The sequence below is a fragment of the Pelobates fuscus genome, chromosome 4 (assembly GCF_036172605.1).
Source record: "Pelobates fuscus isolate aPelFus1 chromosome 4, aPelFus1.pri, whole genome shotgun sequence".
Lineage (NCBI taxonomy): Eukaryota > Metazoa > Chordata > Amphibia > Anura > Pelobatidae > Pelobates > Pelobates fuscus.
This window is the reverse complement of record NC_086320.1, coordinates 205,498,624-205,522,940: the sequence shown is the minus strand read 5'-3', so window position 1 is coordinate 205,522,940 and position 24,317 is coordinate 205,498,624.

Sequence of the window (24,317 nt, the reverse complement as noted above, 5' to 3'; positions counted from 1 at the left end):
TATTTCATATCACACAACTGGGTAATGGGGAGGCAAATTTGACTCTTTTCATTTTTGGACCATTACAAACCCATTTTTCCTAGATAGAGTGGTCAGGGCTTATACAGCATCATAAGTACTGCTGTCAAAGAAGATATGAGTATCCAGCTGGTCCATAGACATACTTTAGACAGTTTGAAGTTTGTATTCATGCTTCTTCTTGTTTGTTCATGTTCAAAAGTTGAAAAGTCATGCACTAGATGACTAACAGGTATTAAGTACAAAGTATGAGATGAAGTAAGACAGATCATGTGTCTGAACAGATAGCACTGGTTATAAATATTATATAGAAGGGTCATAAATGGAGACACATATTTAGAGCACGACCTAAATAGCATCAGGTTGTAAGTTTAGTACAGAGACATACCAGGATAAGTAGACAAGTTAACAGATATACTGGAGAATGTCAATAGCCAACTGTTTTGTCAGGAAAAGATGACTGCCAACTGCATGGGATTTACCCCCACTGCTGCCCCGAGTCAGATTCCTCAATGCACCCCCTGTCAGTAGAAGCCAAATTTAGGAACCTGGTTGAGCATGAACTTTGTGAGAGAGCATTTGGATCTGATCATTAAAGGTACCTGCCATAATATGTATTACATATGCTCTTTTTAAAAAAAGCATACATTTTATCTAGTGTTCAGATTTATTAGTGCATTTATAGATTGAGTGAAAAATCTATTTAAAAATAGAATCTGTGCTGAAGAATAGTATGACAGGGACAGCAGAAGAGGCATCCGACATGCTCTCCAAGTATAGAAACCACAGTGCATATACTGTGACTGCTATGGAAGTCTGTTGATGGTTAGTGTGTCCAAACACACTCTATAGGAAAGTAACTCAGACAAAGGTGATGTCATGGCGGCACTGGATCTCAGGGGAGTTAAATTTATATTTGACTACATCATGTATCTCTGTGAATTATGATGCATTCAGTGCATTTGAGGGGGGGCATGTTAAAGTGAACCTGTCATGGCATGTTCATTTTAAGGAATTAGCCCTATTTATGAATTTATGATCTCCATTGAAATGTCCACCCTACACTAAATTCAGGATGTTACATAAATGTTTACACATTATGGGAAATGTAATACAATTCTTGGCTAGGTAAATGTATATTAGTGCATGCATGGTCTTAAAAAAAATGGTTTAATAATAAAAAATTGTTTTTTTTAAATAATCCCCAAGTATGAAAGGCAAAATTACTAATCTCATCTAATTACTTTTTACATATTGAACAAGATTATTTGTAAATGCATTTCCATTACATTTTGTTGCAGTTTGGAATTTCAGGCTGTGCTGTGCTGAGTAACCCAGTCAGTGTGTTTATCACAGTACTGTAATGTACATTTATTTTCTACAATAATGTTTAATCTCTCTCAGGAGACTCATTATGACAGTCTTGTTGTCTGAGAGCATCCCAAGTTTTACTCAATGGAATAGAATAAGGCTGGGAAGTTGTCAAAGCAATTGTCAAAACAGCTAATTGAAATATCTTTTTGTTCTGAGACATGGTTCCCTTGAGAATTCCTTACCTGCACTTCTCTGAACATTGCAGCTCTTTGAACAGTGTCACTATGGGTTTTTCCAGATCACCAGTCAATGTCTATGTAGAAGTAAACATTCCTGACATGTTGCATATGTTAAAATTCTATTTATGAAAATACATTTGCATAGGTCTTACACTAATACATGTAATATATTATTTTCCTTTTATTTATTTTTTTATATTATATACTAACATTTTTATTTTTATTTATATAGCTCCAACATATTCTTCAATGCTATTGAATAATGAAATGCTATACTCTTTTATCTAAAGAATGTAGATCTTACGTAACAGACACAATTATTAGAATGCAGTTTTTTTATGTTACAGTATTTTACAGTTCTTCTACAGAGCTATTATCCAGAGCCAGTGGCCTAAGTACCGTTGTCGCAGTGGTTGCAGTTACGACTGTGCCCTGCTGCCCTGTCGACCAGTGCAACCAGTGGGCCTACATAACTTCAGGACCGGTGCATGATGACACTGGCACGTGGAGCGTGGTGGCCGGGTGACCAGCTGGAGGCATCCTGCCAGTAACTGTATGGTAGCGTGGCCAAGCAGACTGCGGTCGGACAGGAAGTGCTTATTGAGCGCAACAAGCACTTCCTGCCAGACCGGTACAGCTTGGCTATGCTACATGGAGTCAGAAGGTACAAAAGGAAAAAGGAGAAGGGTAGAATGGGGAAATAAGACATATGGATGGGCTGGGTGGTGGGATAATAAGACATATGGGGTGATTAGGTGGTGGGAGAATAAGAGGGGCTGGGTGGTGGGAGAATAAGACACATGGAGGGACTGGGTGGTGGGAGAATAAAACACATTGAGTGGATGGATAAGAGAATGAGACAAATGGAGCGGTTGGGGGAATAAGACACATGGATGGGAGGGGTGAGAAAATGCGACACGTGGAGGGGCTGTGGAGGGGTGAGACACATGGAGGGGCTGGGTTGAGAATAAGTCAAATGGGTGAGATGGAGGAGAATGAGACATGTAGATGGGCTGTGGGGGAGAAGGAAACACATGGTGGGGGGATGAGACACATGGAGGGGCAGGGGGGAGATGAGACAAATAGAGGGACTGAGGGAGAGAATAAGACACATGGGTGAGATGGGGAGAGAATGAGACACATGGAGGGGCTTAGGGGGGGAAATTAGACACACGGAGGGGCATATTTTACACCGGGGGGCCCAGTTGTTTCTGGTTATGCCTCTGTCCAGAGCATTTTACAAACTAAATAAAAAATAGAAACATAGGGTGAGTTTTTTAAATTAGACATATTAATACTCTAGCACAGTGGTTTGTAACCCAGTTATCAAGTCCTGCCTAACTGTCAAGGATTTAGGGATTACCCAGTTGTGTCCAAGATGTTTTTAGAAAGCACTACAGGCACAACAGGGTAATCCCTAAATCTTGGACTGTTAGTGGGTACTTGAGGACTGGGTTAGGAACCCCTGCTCTAGCATGTAAGCCTTCAGGCCATCTGTTCCTGTGCATCCAACTTGTCTAGTTACAATTATGTGTCTGTAAGTCCATCCATTGTACAGTGCTTTTTGCTGGCATTTTATAAATAATATTATAATAATAATAATAATACAAAAAGAGCAGAGAACCTTGTCTGTGTGCCACAATGCCTACAGACCCTCCAAGAAAAGTATTGATTACATTCTACCAAAAACGGTTGATAAATATAAACTGCTTTCAGATGATATCTCTATAAAATGTCCACTGGTTTTAACGCCTTAAGGATGAAAGTAATTGTCAAATTCTGAACCCAAGCAAAACCTAAACTTTGCTCTATGTGTTTGTTTCCCTGTAATTGAATGGTTTCTCTATAAGTGCCCGTATACATATTATCTGGGCATTATTCACTAAAGTGAGAATCATCAGGAATTTAAACCTGAAGTCAAAATAGTTGAATTGGAAAAATTATCCGAATATCAATGTATGTATTTGGTTTTTAATGGTTAGAAATGGCTTTATTTTAATATCCTATATGTGCATAACCCAACATAATGTGTTAATAAAATGTTAAACATGGGACAAAAAATGTTTTTTCACATTTTTTGCTTATAATCATTTTTAGATATCTAATGCAAGTAAAAAGAACCAAGAACAGATTCACATATCAGTACTTATTATTAAATGTGTCTAGGCTCAAACTTATTTTTTGGTTTATACCAACCATATAACTTTATACCAACCATACCCCTTACCCTATGCTTACACAAACACTAGTCATATACCTACCCTTGCCATTGACCCTATGCTATCCCTAACCCTAAAACAACATTAACCCAAACACATCATTAACCCTTACCTTACCCTAATACTAGCCCTTCACTAACCCTAAAGTTAACCGTAACGCTAACCCTACCCTACCCCTACATCTAACACTTCCCCTACCACTACCCCTAACTCCAAGAAAATCCTCTGAAGTGTTTGCATATGGTACAAAGGTAATTAAATATCTGGTCTACAAACACTAGTTTGTAGTGATATGTTCAAAAGCGGATTAAACAGAGCAAATATTGCAGAACGTTCTGCTAATATTAGTAGTGATATCAACAGACTGTTTTCCTAGTTAAATGACTTTTTTCAGTATTGTAGGAAAATGTTCCTGTAATAGTGAATGAGGCATACTTTCCCAGCCAATTACACTGTGATCGGTGCTGGGCAGCGGGCAAAGCCCAACATCAATCACCATTGACTTGGGGACATGCAGGGTCTCCTTTCAGCAGCCTGAAGCCGGAGGATCACCATGATATGCATTGCTGGACCTTTGAATTGCTGGATTTAACATTAATATAGAAAAGTATAGGATATGCCGAGGAAAGTAGAACAGAAAGGTCAAGGGATACAGAAATCAAATTAGTCATTGGCCATTAATGTTGAAACATATCATAAAAGGCTCAAAAACATTGCTGGTGGCATTCCTCCTGACCTCGGGGCAACACGCTGCTTTGGAGCACCGTGACATTACCCCCTGACATTGCCCTTGACACTGTTGATCATGGCCTCCTTCTCCTAACTCTTCAATCTCTTGGTCTCTGTGACGCAGCCCTCTCATGGTTCTCCTCCTATCTCTCCCAACGCTCCTTTTGTGTTTCATTTTCCAACGACACCTACTCTCCTCATCCTGTCTCAGTCAGAGTCACTCAAGGTTCAGTTTTGGTCCCCTTTTTGGATTTCTTCCCGCTTTCTGAAACTCAATCCCTCTAAGACTGAGTTCCTTATTTTTCCTCCTCATAACACTGATCTTCCTCCTTCACTCCCCCTGCAGGTTGACGGTACCTGGCTAACACCATGCTTTCAAGCTTGCTGTCTTGGTGTCATTTTTGATCCTGGCCTGACCTTTGTGCCTCATGTCCAGTCTGTTGCTAAAACCTATAGATTCTAGCTTAAAAACATTGCCCGTATACTCCCCTTTCTTACGCAAGATGCTTCCAAGGATCTTGTTCATGCTCTAGTAATCTCTCGCATGGATTACTGTAATTTCCTCCTAATTGGTCTCCCCAGAAGTCGTACTGCCCCCCTACAATATGTGATGAATGCTGCTGCCAGGCTGATTTTTCTCTCGCTCCTTTCACACCTCACCACTCTGTCGATCCTTACACTGGCTTCCTGTCCCCTACAGGTGTCAATTTAAAATACTAACCCTTACCTATGAAGCTCTAACCAACTCTAGCCCTTCTTACATTTCTTCACTGATTCATAGGTCTCTCCGCTCTACTGGTGATCTTTTCCTATATGCTGCTCAAACCCTTACTGCAAATTCATGCCTGCAAGACTTCTCACGGGCTGCTCCTTTCCTTTGGAACAGCCTGCCTACTCCCCTGTCAGACTCTCCCCTAGTCTTTAATCCTTTAAGAAGTCCCTCAAAACCCATCTTTTCAGGATTGCTTATGGCCTCCAAGAGTAACTTCTAGCTCTCAAACTTTCCTCTTGCTCTCTCCTATAGGGCCACTCTCTCCTCCAGTTCTGCTACTTTCCCACCATGTCTATTTGCTGTCTCCCTCAAAACCCTTCCTATTTATACCCCACCTCCTCTAGATTGTAAGCTCATTTGAGCAGGATCCTCAACTACCTATTGTACTTGTTACATTTTGTTATTGTCTCATTTGGTAAATTCCCCTCTTATTGTAAAGTGCTGTGGAATAAGCTGGTGATATATAAATCATAACCAATAATAATAATACCTGAAAACTGCCTATTAGGCAGGAAGGAGCTGGGTTATGAGAGTGTCTGTCTTGGAAAGAAAGGAGTAGTCTAGCAGCATGCATGTCAGAGGCGGGTACCCAGGAACATTCCTCAAGACCATAATCCCTCTATATATTGTAATGGCCCGCAAGAAAGTCTGGAATTTATAATAGACTAATAATGATAATCATCCTGACCCTCAATGTTAGAAACAATTGCATACTAAAGGATTGAGTAATGACACATGGAACCCATTAGAAATGTGCATGGCAGACGGGAGTGCCAGAGAATAAGAAGTAGGGTTATCCTCCTGGAAATAATGTAGAGATCAATGTATCTAGGAGCTAACTGCATAGTCAGTACTTTTTCCTTTGGTAATTCAGATGGTGGTCAAGAGCAGGCAGCCATGCATTGTTGAATGTATAAGGAATGACAGAAGGCAGTGGGCTTGAAGAGTCATTTTTGTGGACAAATTCTGTACAAAGAGGTCAGACCAATTGTCCTGATTATGAGAAATAAAGCATTGCAAGAAAGCTTCTAAAAACAAGTTCTCTCTTTCCAAGGCCGGATTAACACAGGGGCTGATGGAGCTGCAGCTCCAGGCCCATGCCTATTTAAAAAAATAAAAATAAATTATGGAAACTTAAGAGGGATGTAGGGGAACAAAACTGGTGTGGATGCGGGGGCGGGGCCTAGCCGCGGATCAGACTGGTCGCACCAAGCGTGAGCTCCGTGCAAGAACCCACTATACAGCGACCAAAGTATAACATACCGAACCAAAATTGCCCTCTTGGTGTAGAAGAGCATCAGTGTTACCCCGAGAATACACCGGGCGGATTTCTGTGCTCGGAGAAGCAATCTGCAACCGGCAACACATTGCGGCCTACCAGCAGATGCAAGCGGGGGAGAGGCGGACGATCTCCCTGCAAGCTGTCCTGCAGAAAAAAGCTAAAGCGCTTAAGAGCCCCGTGCCCCCCCCCCTGCCAGTGAGGGATATCCTGGCACAACCATCATACAGGCGAGTGAAACCAGGGAACTCACCCGATCCAGACACATCGCATTGCAGCACAGCCAGAGCCAAGATGGCGACTGTGCCGCTGACCACGACGACACAAGGCCTGCTGGAAAACTTTGAACAGCGGCTGGATGCACTCTTCAGCGACTTCTGGCGGAAGCTGTGCAATAGAGTAGAGCAGACCAAGGGAAAGCGGCAGAAGACCGACAAGTGGCAGAACATACCTCCTGGCCATCTGCACCGTGAGACTGGTAAGCCTCAACGAATCCGACCAGCTCCCAGGCTCGAAAAGCCGGCAAAAAAGAGGGCTTGTTGCGGGGCTGCATCCCGTCCAGATTTACCCAACGCTCGCTACCTCCTCCCTAGGATGAGAGCCCGAAGGGGAACAGCCCTGGGGTCTAACCCACACCCTCGGTGGGAGCTACCACAACCCCAGGCGGCAACAGCACCTTACAGAGAGATCGCCCACATGGGAAACCGAAGCAGCCGGCTCCGGACAGAGGCTCTTGTGATGGCCTGCGGCCGTCGGAGCAGCCTATCTTGGACTGCCTGGGAACCTTCTCCATACTTGACCCAACTAGTAAGCAAAGGCATTGGGTGAAAGCTAGATAGCGGGGGTGAGGCGAAAGCCGCAGATCAGGCAAACAGTCGCAAACCACCTTCGTTCTCTGAAAGGCATCATCCTGGCACCCCACAACCGTAGACCCTAAATGTTTTTGTTAAAGCCTGTGTCTAATTATTTGTTATGATTAGAATGTCTATTTTATATAGTCAAGCATACTGCCAACTCACCATATGTCAGCCTGCTTATCTTGAGCTACTAACATTAATGCATTGCCATTCGGCAGACATATTAGACCTTGCTATTCCTTCAATAGTAAGGAACTAACATAGTCAGTGGATAAGACTATAAAGCCTCTTACATGCATGCTATGACTCGCATCACACTACTATCTACTCCTATAAAATATAAAAATGTGCACAGTTTATCCATGCCATACAACTGTTTCTATATGTTTATGAAAATCCTGGCATTAGCTGTTGTGGCATTGCTGGCGTAACTGTACCTTGTATAACTCATGCTCGACAAAATAAAGAATTAAAAAAACAAAAAAACTGGTGTGGACAAGCTGACAATAAAATTAGCTAAGGTAAAGCTGACTGCGCACTATGCAAATGCTATTGCTGCTTCAGTCTCTCTATGTCAGGATTACTAATTGATCCCGCACGCAGAATTGTATCACACCTAGGACTAACGATAATGTTTAACTGGACCTTAGAATGGCCGAACTTAACGTATCCAAGAATAGTCAGTATACTTGCCGAGGCCTGCGATAGAGAATCAAGCACAGCAATGAGAAAAAGCCAAACGTCAAGGATACCAGAAATTAGGGAAGTCAGAACAAAGCCAAAGTCAAATACCAAAAATTCAAGATAAGGATGCACTCTCGGCAGGGCAATGAGAGAATGTAAAAAGTAGTTTAAATAGCCCTCCTGTTATTCCGATTGGTTGTAACCGGCCTTTGACCCCAAAACGTGCGCTCGCGTGATGTCACACGCACGCCAAAATAATTATCAGCGTGGGTGGCCATAGGGCTATAAAGTGGAATAGATCAGCAGCGGGCGGCGTCCCTAGACATTTTTTATCAGGTATCCGGGCGCATGGTTGCAGATGGCCACAACTGTCAGGACGGTAAATACCATCATAAACATTTCTATGTGCGGATGAATCCGTTACACTCTAACACTGTGGCATGTTGCCTTTCTTCTACACCAAGCATGTCAAACTCAAAGTGTGGCACGGGCCACATAAACAAGGTTCAAGTTTATGTGGGCCGCACACACACACACACACACTGATACTCACTGACAGACACACACACTGACAGACACACACAGACACACCGACAGACACACACACACACACACTCACTGACAGACACACTCACAAACAGACAGACACTCAGTCACACTGACACACACACACACACATACTCACTGACAGACAGACACTGACAGACACACACTGACAGACACACACACATACTCACTGACACACATACACAGACACACACTCACAAACAGACAGACACTCACACTCACTGACACACACACTCACTAACAGACAGACAGACACACACTCACTGACTGACTGACAGACACACACACTCACACACTTACACACATACTTTTCGTTATTGCTCCTTACCGTATGGAGCCGATGGGGGGGCATCTCCCTGGGGTCCTTCCTGCTATCACTGCTCCCTCGTGGTTTAGTGGTGCCGGGTGCCGGAATATGATGTCATATTCCGGCGCCCGGCTTTACTTCAGTCGGTGCACGCGAGGGAGAAGTGAGGAGCAGGAACTCGCGGCCCTCCTCCCCGGCCGGGTAAGTGTTAGCAGAGTAGGCACCTGCAATATGGGGAAAGCAGGTGCATACTCTTCTATAACACTCAGCATGTACTCGCGGCTCGCCGGGCCGCAAAGATGGTCGCAAAGATGGTCGAGTTTGACATGCTTGTTCTACTCTCACTACATACACTTTTTCTCTGTCCCACACTGTATAACAGGAGCTTCTTGCTGCTAGTAAGAAGGTTAGGAGAGGAGTGGACCAGCGAGTCCTTAAAAAAGCAAAGAGCTAGCACATCATTAGATGCATTTATGCCAAACTCAGGGTGCTGTCTGCACAGTATGCCCTTGGTTGGTCATCCTGCGTGATTGGCAGGCAGCCTGATGTGCATTCACGCCAGGATGACCATCTAATTCTTATTGCAGACATGGCCCCTTTTTGAGCATGTTTGTCCCTTTGGGTGGTTCTGGTTATGGGATTCACATCAGGGGCCCACCCTTTTACCTCGTCCACTGAAATCCTGCTTCACCAGACACTGCTGCTAAGGGGTATGGATTTACTAAAAAGATGAAAGCGAGAGATTAGCATAGGGTATGTGTTTTCTGATAGCTATATCCTGAGTTTCCCTCCAGCACCACCTGCACCAGATACATGATGCTTGGAAGGTGTAACTGTTTTACTTTTTTCTGTTGATAAGATTCTGTAATTAGACTCAATAGAAGTGACTCTTTCTGCTGCTCAGTTAGTTTGAGGATGATTTGAAGAACAAAATGACAATGTAATCCAAATTTCAGAACAGAACTTTCTCCAGAATCTGGATATAAACTGTGCGCCCCTGTCAGACACAATTTCTTGAGAAAACCCACGTAACATGTAGATTTTTTTCATAAATATTTTGTCTAGCTCAGCTGACGTTGGTAATTTAGGGAGTGGAAATAAATGGACCATTCTAGAAAAAGTATCTACCACAGTTAGGATGGTGGTGTGCCTTTAAGTTACAGGTAAATCTACAATGAAGTCCATTGCAAGGTGTGGCAATGGTACTTCAGGAATAAGAAGCGGTTGTAAGAGGCGCAAGTGATACAAGCCTTCATGTATGTTAGAACACCGGAACCCAATGAAGGACACTAGAGGCCACAGTTTTGGATATACCAGAATGATCAGCAGATTTTGTGTCATGACATAAAGACATTTCATCTGTCAATACATTTTCGGGAGTGAATAAGACGTGAATAGTATGGTAATCGCTACTATATGTTCAGTTGGTATAATGGAAGTGGTCTCTTGTTCATAGTCAGTTTCAATTTCGTACTGTCTAGACAAAGCATCAACCTTAGTGTTGCGGGCACCTGGTTTATAAGTTATAATAAAAAGATAGAGAGAAACAACTCATCAAGATAAGAGACATATAAGCAAAATGTATATAGAAACATAGAATGTGACGGCAGATAAGAACCATTTGACCCATCCAGTCTGCCCAATTTTCTAAATACTTTCATTAGTCCCTGGCCTTATCTTATAGTTAGGATAGCCTTATGCCTATCCCACGCATGCTTAAACTCCTTTACTGTGTTAACCTCTACCACTTCAGCTGGAAGGCTATTCCATGCATCCTCTCAGTAAAGTAATACTTCCTGATATTATTTTTAAACCTTTGCCCCTCTAATGTAAGACTATGTCCTCTTGTTGTGGTAGTTTTTCTTCTTTTTGATCTGTCATGATGATTATGGATACATTAGATCCTTCTACTAATTGTCTCCACTCTTTAAGGGCAAGAATTATAGCCAATATTTCCCTGTTCCCAACTTCATAGTTAACGTCTGCAAGATATTTTGTTTTTTTTAAAGAAAAAGCCACAAGGATGAAGTGGAGTATTTTGTGTCTCCGTTTGGGAGTGAACAGCCCATGTTTCTGAGACATCAATCTCCAAATAAAGGGTGTAGAATGGTCAGGGTTAGTGAGAATAGAAGCATGTTTGAAAAAGGGATTTGATATGATTGAAAGCAGATATAGCTTCAGCGGAGCTCATTTCCTTGTAAGATCGTTGATAGGAGAAATTACTGTGAAAATTCCTTTTAGGAACCTCGGTTGATAATTAGCAAATGGAATGATTCTTTGGATTGCTTTCAGTCACTTAGGTCTTGGCCACTTCAAAACTGCCTCTAATTTTCTAGGATCCATTTTAAAACCACTGACTGATATGACATAACTCAAGAATTAGGCTGTATTTTTTTACTCTGTCACTTCTGTATGTAATTTTAATTTTTTGGTCCCTGAGGAAGTTCCAGATTGTGAACGAAACGCGTAGGACCTCATTTTAAGCCTGTATTCCAACTTTTATTGCTGGGTGATGTTTCATCCTTAATAAATTGTTTTATTTTTTCCACCACCTTGGAAGTCCTGTTTTTTCACTTATCGTTTGGAGCAAGTGGAGAAAGGCATCAGCCCCCCATTATTATTGGGGGAGGCACCCTAGAACACTATCTTTCATCTACATCTCGTGAGTGCATTTCATGATCACTTACTAAATATCAAATGTAGATTTACACTATGTACACTTTTGTCTTTTAATTTTAGACTTATCAGCCGTATCCCAAATATTCCTGTTGTCTTGTATTATAGCTTCAGCGGAGCTCATTTCCTTGTAAGATCGTTGATAGGAGAAATTACTGTGAAAATTCCTTTTAGGAACCTCGGTTGATAATTAGCAAATGGAATGATTCTTTGGATTGCTTTCAGTCACTTAGGTCTTGGCCACTTCAAAACTGCCTCTAATTTTCTAGGATCCATTTTAAAACCACTGACTGATATGACATAACTCAAGAATTGTATCTCTGATTAATTAAACATTTCTCTAATTTACAATATAACCCATTTTTCAATAGAGTAGAGTTCTGAGTACTTTGTTGACATGGTTGTAGTGAGTGGAGATATCAGGGGAATAAATGAGCATACCATCAAGGTACAGTAGAACACATGAATGCATATATTCTCACAAGACATTGTTAATTAAATCTTGAAACATGCTGGAACTTTACATAACCCAAATGGCATTACAAGGTTTTTATAATGCCCACTTCTCGGGTTAAATGTGGTTATCCTGACTAGATTGTACGCATCCCTTGGTAAATAATGTGACCCCGTTTCATCTATCAATCAGCTCAGCAATAAGAGGAATAGGATAGACATTCCTTATTGTCATTTTATTTAGACCGCTGTAGTCTATACATGTTACCATGGTTACCATGTTACCATTAATTACCATGGCAATTCTCTGACACTTAACAAGTGGTCTGCTGCACTGCAGACCAGAGAGCTTCCAACCGGTCCATCAGGGAATGCCATCAAAGAGAAAGGAATATCCACTGTTTAGAGGCTGGTCAAATACAGCCTTCACACACACTGTAAATAACATTAGCTGATGGGGGAAATCCAATTTGCATGTGCAGCAAGTGCCATGCACGCATTAGGCCTTCCTCGGAGGAAAGCATTGACTCAGTGCTTTATTATGGGGATTTAAAAGATGCTGGATATCCTCATGCAAAGTGTAAGGATGTCCAGTGTCTTTTCAAGGAGTCACACTCAGTGAAACAGCAGGAAGCACTTCTAGTGGTCAGTCTTAGTGACAGTCTTATCACTGCAATGTAAACATTGCATTTTCTCTGAAACTGCAATGTTTTACATTGCAGGACTAAGTGGGACAGGGACACTGCATTCAGACCACTTCAATGAGATAAAGTGATCTGCGTGCCTATATTGTCCCTTTACAAAGATGCACACACTGCATACAGCCATGGGCATTTAAATGTCAATTTTAAGAGCTATAGGAGCTGCATACAGCTTATCTGTCAGTCTGGAGCCACTAAAAATTGCCCAAGTTGGCTGAGGAGAGCCCCAGGTTTTGATTAATTTAACCCTGCTCACTCCAAAACTGCAGGATGTTCAATGCCATACTAACAGTGTTAAACCCCACTCTGTGTAAGGACGGCATGGAAAATCTATGCCAGCTGAATTTCTAGCAGCCAAATGCTGTTAGTCATTAAAAACGTAATTAAATAAAAGCCTGTGGGGAATATTTGTTTAATTACAATGAGGGAGCTACCGGTTCCCTCCATGTAATTTGATTATTTAAAAATAGAATGAAGGGTAACTCTGCTCCCCACCTCTTTGTAAATCCCCCAAGCTCCTCATTCAATACTGCAGGTGAGGGAGATTAAATATATTAAGCCTATGGGGGCCGCAATGACCCTGATATTAGTACAAGAGATGTTTTACATTCCCTTCACGACCCCTCTCACCGTGCCATGACATATGCACCGTCGTTATTCGGCAGGTGCTATTTTAGTTTACCTTAAATAAAACACTGACACCAAATTTATCTGTTGGATTATAACGTCCACAGCTTTATTAATTATTAAATATATAAATAAATAAATTAACAATTTAGGGTCATTGTCCAGCTAACATTATATTACTATCCCCCCGCACAATACCCCTGACAATGACCCTATCTTTTGAACAATAATTAACATTCACTTAACATATAACCAGAAACACACGGCCTACCAGAGAGGCCCCAAAACCATCTGTTAACTGTAGGGGTGTACCCAGACACCCCTACCCCCTAGGTTCGTAGCCACCGAAGAGCTTGAACCTACCAACATCTAATCCATCTGGCCTACTCCAGCCTAGGCCTTGGCCTGTCCATTCCCAATTCCAGCTAACTCCTGGCTTTAACACGCCCTGTTCCCGCCGCTGTGACCAAACGGGATCAAAACTCAACTATAGGGAGGGAGGGTGGGACAAGTGACAGTTCAGTGCAATTCAGATTAACTGGCTCCTCACTTAAGATGGCCGCCTATTTACACTACCTGACTCCTCCCCTACTTAGCCCCGCCCTGAACATCCCATACCTTTCCACCTGCCTACTTCCTGGCCTTGTCAAGGCCCACTCCCCTGTTTCACTGTTCCATGGGCTTCATGACATATGCACCGTCGTTATTCGGCAGGTGCTATTTTAGTTTACCTTAAATAAAACACTGACACCAAATTTATCTGTTGGATTATAACGTCCACAGCTTTATTAATTATTAAATATATAAATAAATAAATTAACAATTTAGGGTCATTGTCCAGCTAACATTATATTACTATCCCCCCGCACAATACCCCTGACAATGACCCTATCTTTTGAACAATAATTAACATTCACTTAACATATAACCAGAAACACACGGCCTACCAGAGAGGCCCCAAAACCATCTGTTAACTGTAGGGGTGTACCCAGACACCCCTACCCCCTAGGTTCGTAGCCACCGAAGAGCTTGAACCTACCAACATCTAATCCATCTGGCCTACTCCAGCCTAGGCCTTGGCCTGTCCATTCCCAATTCCAGCTAACTCCTGGCTTTAACACGCCCTGTTCCGCCATAGCACATGACTTGATCCCTTAAGGACATGTGCGCCCCCCACCACCCTGAAACAGGGCCAAGCTAATCCCTTCCTGAAAGCCTAGATTGAGCAAGTCACAACCCACGTCTGACAAGTGTACCCCGTCCCTCCTAAAATAGCCCGGCAGCATGTCCTCCAGTTCCCTATGCCGAACTACAATGCCCCCCAATCGCCGCACAAAACTCGCCATTGCCCTGTTAACCTTGCCCCTGCATCGAGCCACTGCAGCTGGATCCCTGGCGTGCCGCCACGTGAAACGGGGGACCATTTCCGACCACACCACCACCACGCCAGGGACCAGGTCCAACAGCCGATCCACGTCTCTCTTCATTCGTCTAACCAACTCCCTTTGCGGAATCAGACCCAAATCATTCCCACCCCCGTGTAATAAAACTATGTCTGGAGCAGACCCTCCGGCCAACCTGCTAAACAACGAACTACTGAGGCTTTGCCAGCTAAACCCCCTAAAGCCAAACCAAGAAATCGACACTTCTCCTTGAGTAAAACCCAGCTGTGCTCCACTTCTCCGAACAGCAGCCCTCTTCTGAGCCCAATAGACATACGAGTGGCCCCAGATCCACACTCTCCATCCTGCAAAGAAAAACACGTTAATACCAAACAGATGGATTCCACTTCCATCACAGCATCACACTGCCCTGCTCACACCAGCCTATCTGGTCTAACGTATGATCTAAAACGCAAGGATTCCCACCTCCCTATGCGTTTAATCCTCTCGTCCCCCAGTCCCAGCCGTGCGGCCTCAGTTGCCGCCCCAATTCTAAAGGAGTGAGTCCCAAATTGCCCCGGCTCTAGGCCCAGCTTACTTACCCCCATCTTAAACACCCTCGCGAACTGGAAGCGCGACAGGGCCGAGCCGTCCTGGTGCACCAAGAAGCAACCATCACCCCCCGGGCGCAATGCCCGGTACTCCGACCCCTTTTCAACTGGGCACACCCCTGACCCTGGCAACCCGAACAGCACCACTGTGCAACCTTTACCAAAAATGTCCGTCTTCGAACGGCGTAAATGAATTTGCACCCTGTCCTCGCGAACCTCCACATCTGTGAGCTGAAGACCCCCAAGGCCCCTCTTGTTTGCGCTTACCAACTCCCCGATCCGAAAAGCCCCGAAAAAGGCCCACACAAATGCCACCGTGAACAACGACACCTCGAATGTGGAGCTGCAAATACCCGGAAGAACGCCCACCAGCTCCCGCAACAATTCAAAGGACACTGGTCTACGCGAGTCTACCGTTTTCTTCCCCCTCTTGAATCCCTTCACTGCCTGACGGACCAGGAAGTGTTTGGTATCATCAACCCAGCCATTGAACTTAAACAGGAAAGCCAAGGCAGAGAGATGCCTATCCACCATGGCAGGCGACGCCTGAGCCGCGAACAATCGACAGAGCAACCACAAAAGTGCATCCAAGCATTGCCCCTCCGTGGGGGCGCTACTCACCTGAGCCACCGTCTCGTCCCACAGTTTCCAAACCTTTACGTAGGCCGCCCACGTGCTCGGCGCCAGTGACCTCCTCACACAGTCTCCAAGCAGGCCGTCCCGAGTTGCCACATCACACCCGGGCACTCCTGACCCTGGGCCAGCGCGTCCGGCGCAGCCTCCCGGAAGCGTTCCCACTGAAAACGAGACAGTGAGTCAGCCACCACGTTCTGGAGCCCCGGTATGTGCCTAGCCCTGAACACTATGTTGAATGACATACAACTAAGCTCTAACTGTCGAAACAGGCGTACTACCGGGGGCGACGAGGCGGTCAAGCTATTGATCGCTTGCACTACCGCCATGTTATCAGAGTAGAATACCACCTTTTTGTCAGCCAACTCCATACCCCAGAGTACCACCGCTACAACGATGGGAAACAACTCCAAGAACGCCAAGTTCTTAATCAGAGGACTCACCTTCCACGGTCCCGGCCACGCCTCCGCGCACCACTTGCCTGCCAAGTAGGCCCCAAAACCAATACTGCCGGAAGCGTCTGTAAACAACTTCATTGCGGCCGACGACACCGTCGGTTCCCGAAAGAACACTGTCCCGTTAAAGTTGCCCAAAAACTCATCCCAAACCCCCAAATCGTCCTTCATCTCGGCCGACACCCGAATGTAGTGCGACGGCCGCCGCACCCCACTTGTTGCTTGCGCCAACCTCCGGCAAAATATCCTCCCCATGGGGATCACCCTGCACGCAAAATTAAGGCTCCCCACGAGGGACTGGAGCCCCCGCAAGGTCACCTTCCTCGCCCCCTTGACCACGTCCACTAGCTGTCGCAGATGCCGCAGCTTATCCCTAGGCAGCCTGCATTCCCCGAGCTCCGAATCAATTTCGAGACCCAAGAAGCTAAGGCACGTGGTGGGGCCCACCGTCTTGTCCCCCGCCAACGGCACCCCAAAGGTATGCGCCACCCGCTGAAAAACCCTCAGTACCTGAGCACACCGCTCAGAGTCCCGTGGGCCGACACACAGAAAATCATCCAAGTAGTGCACTACAGCACCCCCGGCCGATTCTGTGCGCACCACCCATTCCAAGAAGGTACTAAACCTCTCGAAGTAAGCACAAGATATGGAACAACCCATAGGCAGACACAAGTCCACGAATATTGCACCCTCAAAGTGGCACCCCAACAGGTGGTGACAGTCCGGGTGTATGGGCAGCAGCCGAAAAGCCGCCTCCACATCCACCTTGGCCATCAGTGCCCCACGCCCCGCTCTCCTAACCAGCTCGACGGCTTTGTCGAATGACGTGTAGGAGACCGAGCATAGGTCGGCGTCGATGTCATCATTCACCGAAGACCCTTTCGGGTGCGATAAATGATGAATCAGACGGAACTTTCCCTCTTCCTTCTTGGGGACCACCCCCAATGGTGACAACCTCAGATTCGCCAAGGGCGGGGCCGGAAATGGCCCTGCCATCCTCCCCGCTTGCACCTCCTTGGCCAATTTCTCCCGCACTACCCCCGGGTGTTCCCTGACCGACCTGAGGTTCTCACAAGGTGCCCCCGGCCCCGTGGCTTTGAAGGGAATTTTGAAACCCTCGGCAAAGCCCGCCCGAAGGAATTCTGCCACGGCTTGATCAGCGTATTGTCTTAGCCAAGGCAACATCGCGCCTACCTTCACTGGTGACACCCCCAGCGGGAGCTGTGGGAGCGGCCGCTCCCGTTGCTCCTCCCCCTGCGGCCGACTTACCTTTCTTGAAGCACCTGTTGACCCCGTGGTTCCCGCCGCACCCTGAGCATTCATGCCGGAATCTACAAGCGGATCCCCACTTACACTGTCCTTCGTTGAAGGCCCAGCAGGTACCTTTCTTTTGACCTGCCGCCACCGCCCCCCCGGGAGCGGTGCCGGCAGTCCCTGGAAAGGGCGCGTTCTTTTGCGCCATCATTAACCGCATCCAAAGCGGCAGGTCCATTTGGTCCCAGCGCATGGAAGGGTTGGCCGCCAATCGCTGACGGAACTGCTCATCATACCTCCACCATGCCAACCCTCCATAGGTGCGGTATGCGTCCCCGATTCCGTCCAAGTAACAAAACAACTGAGAGCAGCACTCCGGCCGCTTCTCCCCAATAACACTGGCCAAAATGCAAAAAGCTCGCAGCCAGTTGCCGAAGGTCTTCGGTATCTTGCGATACCTCCGCCTTTTCTCCTCCTCCTCCTTCTTGGCGTCCTTCTTGTCCTCCTCTTTTAAATCTAAGAATTCCTCCAGGGGAAGAAGGGAAAATATTTCCACGAATTCCCCTTTCGCAATCTTCTCCTTCACCTCCCCTTTCAAATGGCAACCTAACGGCCCCGCGAAGGACACATGTACATTCTGACGTGCCGCTTCCGTAATGTCCCCCCCCGTCACATCGAGTACCCCGTCCCCCCCCGATGATCCGTCAGGCTTATCAGTGGGCCGCGTTTCCTCCCTAGTACCACCTGTCACTCCTGAGGATACCCCCACCAACCCCGACCCACTGCCTTCACCTGCTGACCAAACCCTATCGAACCTAAGCGGCTCCCTATCCTCTGACCATGAATCTATAAATGACTTCAAACAATGTATGAATGTCCCCGGGTGTGGTGTAGAGGAAGACTCACCGCTGATGCCCCTGGCCGCCGCAGGCCGCGGGGTTGCTGTCCCTCCATCCGCCATTTCTGACACTGGAGCTCCCAATAGACGCCGACTCCTGCCCGCCTGGTCCCGCCTCGGAACCGCTGGTGAGTTACTCCGCGACCTGTAAGGAGAAGACATCCTGGGTAGTCTGCTCGAGTAGCTCCCTACCCGCCCTTCCTCCCTACGCTCTTCTCCGACTGCCCTGGATCCTCTCCACTGCTCCTTCCGACCTCCCATGCTGAGTGCTCCCCGTCGCTGCTCCCTGAAGCTCCTCTCTGAAGATCTCGATGCACTGTGCCTTCTGCTCCGCCTCCCTTCCTCTGACCTGGACCTCCTTCTCCTCTCCCTGACGCTGAACCTGGACTCACTGCGGCCTAGCCGTGAATGGCTCCCGTCCCTGCTGTCCCGTCCTCCCGACCAGCTCCTGTCACTGCTGCACCTGGCGCTGCTGCTGCGCCGCTGGCCGCCCTGGCCCTTTACAGCCGCATCCCTGTCACTAGGCCGTACCTGAGGGCAGCCGGATGGGCCCCCCCGCTCTATACTGCCACCCCTTGCTCCCCGGTATCGTGCTGAAACCACAGGCTCTCCCACAGCCGCTGCGCCTGGCCCCCCACCGGCCGCCCCGTCTGACTCTGCCCTAGCCCCTAAGGATAAGCAGCTTATCGCCTTCCTAGCTCCAGAAACCCTCTGAGCCACCCGACCCGCTCCGCTGTCCTCTACTCCTAGTCCACTGATCTCAGTCCTGGCCCTCCCTCCGGCCGCCCCTTCGGATCCCTTGCTGGCCCGGTCTCCCCGCACTGCCTGGCGGACCGCTGGTGCTGTAGTAACCCGACTAGCATTCCCACTTTGCCCCTCAGTGATACCGCTGGAGGTTGACTCACCGGGACGCTCAGTCCGTTGCCCACTGGCCGCGTGGGTGAAGCCATCCGCAGCCGCATGGTCCGCTGTTGTCCCAGCAGTCCCGTTTCCTGCTGTCCCGCCGGCCGCCATTACGCGGGGCGCCTTCTGACCTCGTGGCCTCCGTTTTGCGCCCGCAGTCGCCTGCCCGGCGGGCCCGCCCGAAGGCGCCTGCCGCATTCCCTCCTCCGCCGCTGTACTCGGTCCGGCCTCCGACCTGCCGACCGCTGAAGGGCTCCTCCGCCGCCGGGCCGCAGGGGCCTCCCCCGGGCTCAACCTCTGTGGCGGCCTGGTCCTCCGCGCCGACCTCCTCTCCGGTCCCTCCGCGTGGGTGGCAGCAGCCCCGATCTGATCATGCAGCCACGCCAGCCCTCTATCACGAACCGCCGCCCGAACTCCGTCTAGAATCTCCTCTAGGGACGCCATTACCTGCAGAGGGAGAAAAAGAAAAAGAACTCCGCCGACCAGCCACAAGTGACAGGTCAGTGCAATTCAGATTAACTGGCTCCTCACTTAAGATGGCCGCCTATTTACACTACCTGACTCCTCCCCTACTTAGCCCCGCCCTGAACATCCCATACCTTTCCACCTGCCTACTTCCTGGCCTTGTCAAGGCCCACTCCCCTGTTTCACTGTTCCATGGGCTTCAGGAGTAGAGGCATTTTGGCTACATAGCAAGCAGCTGGTCAATTTAACTAAATACTAGTGACTGCCCTGTCCCTTGCTGCCTGGTCCCTAATAACAGGTTTCCCAGTGCTCCCCCGAAACTCCCTTCCATGAGCAGCAGATGAGGGCTCTAATATTCATAATAAACCCAGGTCCAACTATTGTCACATCCCACTAATAAAGGGTGGGGAGGGCCTCTATTTTTCTTTTTTTTTAACAAACCCAAGAGGACATAGTGTCTCCCAAAGGCATCATACATTGTTGGCTACTGTTAAATATAAAAGGAAGATGGACACGCCATTGTCCATAGCCAAAACATTCTTTAGCAACCCCAATTAAAAAAAACAACAACTCTTTCTACTTCCCTTAATCTAATACTAGTGAGGGGGGCCCAATCTAATACCTGTAAAAAATATATACTTACCGTTAGATGTCTTCTTTTTCCTTAAATCTTCTTTTCTCCTGACTCAAAAAAGGGCAAAAAATAATTTAAGACTTGACATAACTTTTAGAATAAAAAAAGGAAGCGAATCACAAAAATAACATGAGAAAAAAATACAGCACCTAAAAAAATGATCCAAGTTGGTCCATAGAGGGGTCCAAGCAGACTGAAACTATATACCCTTTATAAAGGCTTCTCCACGCTATGCAATTTCAATCAGAGCAATCTAATTGCTTGGCTTGTAAGTCAACCAATCAGAGTGCTCTGACAGGCATTATAACTTATATACAACTTATAAGTGAGACTTGTCTGTCAGAGTGCTTTGATTGGTTGGATTACAAGCAAAGCATTTAGAGCATACTGACTGAAATTGCATAGCGTGGGAAAGCTGTTAAATAGCTAATGAGCCCCCACTTGCAATATGGCAAGTGGGGGAATGGAGGAGGTGTTAGAGGAGGTGTTATTAAACCTTCCTTGTACTGATACGGGAGTCATATTGACCCACAGAGGCTTTTTACTACTATTGCTGCCAGTGGGAAAATTGCAACAACAAAAAAAGCATGTATCAACAGCAATGGTATTCAATTGCCAAAACTGATATTTGAAATGTATATTATTGATTTATTTTTTTTTCCGAAAACTCAATATTTATACCATTATTTATTGCCCCACTGGTGGGCTCAAACCAATAAAAGTTTTATCAGGACCCCCAAAAAAACTGATAAATATCATTGACAAGAATTACATTAAGAACTTGAGCTTGCAATCTATAGTAAACAAATCGTTTTTTGTTCGTATTTCGTGTTCTATTGACCGCTGGGCTGTTTCAGTAAGGTATTACCTGCTTAGTGTTTACAAGTCAATGACATACATGCTATAACACATTCATAATAAATAGCATTATTGGAAAATGCTGCAGAATATACAGGTGCTATATAAATGCCAACAATAATAATATTAATAAAGTATTTTTTTTTTTAAATAGTTGTAAAATAATCCATAGGTTTGGAAACATATTCTGAATAAATCCATACAAATCTCACTTCCTCATGGAAACAATTTCTCATTTTGATATCTGGCTGTTAAAGGATCACCCAGGGTAGATTTAGCAGATATATTTTTGAATTACACAGAAAATATTCGTCTGTGAATATCCATATTTTGAAGCAAATCTAATCCTCTCCTGGTGAAATTTGTTGAATATGGCTTATTATTAAACCACAGATGACCCTATTCTCTCATTATTATTTTTGAATTGAAGGAGTTTATGATTTGTATAAAACTAACAAAAGAAATTGTATTGTGACCCATCATGTCCACTTCAATCAGTTTAGATCTAGATAACTATGTATCTAGAACAGACTATACTCTGCAATGGTTTTGTTTTTGGCATACTAGATGAATTTGTCTCCTAATGATGGCCATATATATATATATATTTTAATCTAATATATATATTTTTCCAGTTATTGCTGTGTAAACATATGTCCTATTTAATATCATGGACTAGACATTCTAAATTATAATATGTGTTTTTATTAGAATGTTACATAGTTACATAGCTGAAAAGAGACTTGCGTCCATCAGCCTTCCTCACATATGTTTTTGCTGTTGATGCAAAAGAAGGCAAAAAACACAGTTTGAAGCACTTCCAATTTTGCAACTACCTAGGAAAAAAATCCATCTTGACCCCAAAATAGCAGTCAGATGTCTCCTTGGATCAAGCAGCTATTACCCCACTAATTAGAAATTATATCTCTGTATGTTATGTTTTTGCAAGTATTTATACAATTGCAGTTTAAACATCTGTATAGACTCTGACAAAACCACCTCTTCAGGCAGATAATTCCATATCCTTATTGCTCTTACTGTAAAAAAACATTTTATTTGCCTTAGCTGAAATCTCCTTGCTTCCAGTCTAAATGTGTGACCTCGTGTCCTATGTATAGCCCTGTTTATGAATAGATTTCCAGATAAAGGTTTGTACTGTCCCCAAATATGTTTGTATAATGTTATCATATCCCCTCTCAGGCGCTGTTTTTCCAAACTTAACAGATTTAATTTTTTTAATTTTTTTAATTTTCTTCATAACTAAAATGCTCCATTCCTTTTATCAATTTTGTAGCTTGTCTCTGGACTTTTTCTAGTGCCATGATATCTTTCTTTAGAACAGGCGCCCAAAATTGCACAGCATATTCAAGGTATAGTCTTACCAGTGATTTATAAAGAGGCAAAATTATATTTTCATCCCGAGAATTTATGCCCCTCTTTATACATGACAAAACCTTACTGGCCTTAGCAACTGCAGATTGACATTGCATATTGCTGCCTAATTTGTTGTCTATAACAATTCCCAAATCCTTCTCGTGTGTGGTTATCCCTAGTTCACTACTATTTAGGGTGTACATTGCTTGTGCATTCTTAACCCCGAAGTGCATAACTTTGCATTTCTCTACGTTAAATTTCACCTGTCATTTTAGTGCCCAGTCCCCCAGTTAGTTGGCAGTTCCTGCTGTATGCCTTGAATTAGCCTGGGTTCAGCCACTTGGGCTATGTGTCTGGAGTTGCATGAAAGAAGAGGGCTAAATAGATAGAAGAATAGATACCAGCTGTATCTTAGAGAGATTTTAGAAAAAGGCTGGTCATTGGGCAAACCAGACAAATCCAGGTAGGTAGTCAGCGGGCAAACCAGGCAAATCTAGGTAGGTAGTCAAAGGATCTCCCCTGCAGGACAAGCAGAGCCAGAACAATCAAAGTGCTGAACTTACTGTGTGCCTTCGTGGACTTCTGGAGAGATCAAAGATCTCCCTCACCAGCCCACTGACATTAGAGTGAGGAGAGAGAGTAAGCTGAATGTTCCTTCCACGAGGGTTACCACGGCAACGCTTTGACACAATGCAGATCTCTCGATAGGAGTGAACACAGTCTCAAGCATGAGAAGCTGCAGGCTACATTCACTCACCCCTACCGGGCTCTCAATGTCTCCACTCCCTAGAAAGAGGTAAGACATTTTTGTTTGTTAATGATAATATATATATATATATATATATATATATATATATATATATATGCTCAATCTCACCCATTCACACACAATATGGACTATGTACCACACAACACAGTCACACTCTGCACCCATCACACACACTGCACCCCTCACACACAATGCACCCCTACACACACCGGACCACTCACTAATACTGCAATCCAAAATACACTGCAACCCTCACACACACTACACCCATGCACACACTAGATACCCTGTATGCAAACACAGGCTACATATCTTAAACTAACCGCACACTCTCTACCGCCCCTACGCATTACATCACACCAGAGGCGGCTCTCTAATTAGGTGATTTAGGCAGCTGTCTAAGGCTTTGCACAGTCTGTGGCCTCGCAGCCACCTAAATAGCCTTAGGGCAAACTGAGCTGTCGGGTCCTGGTCCATTACCGAGGGCTCAACACAGAAAGGAGGCATGGTGGCTTGCCTTTTTTTGCCACTGGGTGTGAGGCCCCTTTACACAGTCTGCCTTGAGAGGGAGAAAGCCAGGTCTCCGTTCTGCAGCTCTGTAGACTGAAACTGCAGACTGTAAAATTAGCATCTTGCAAT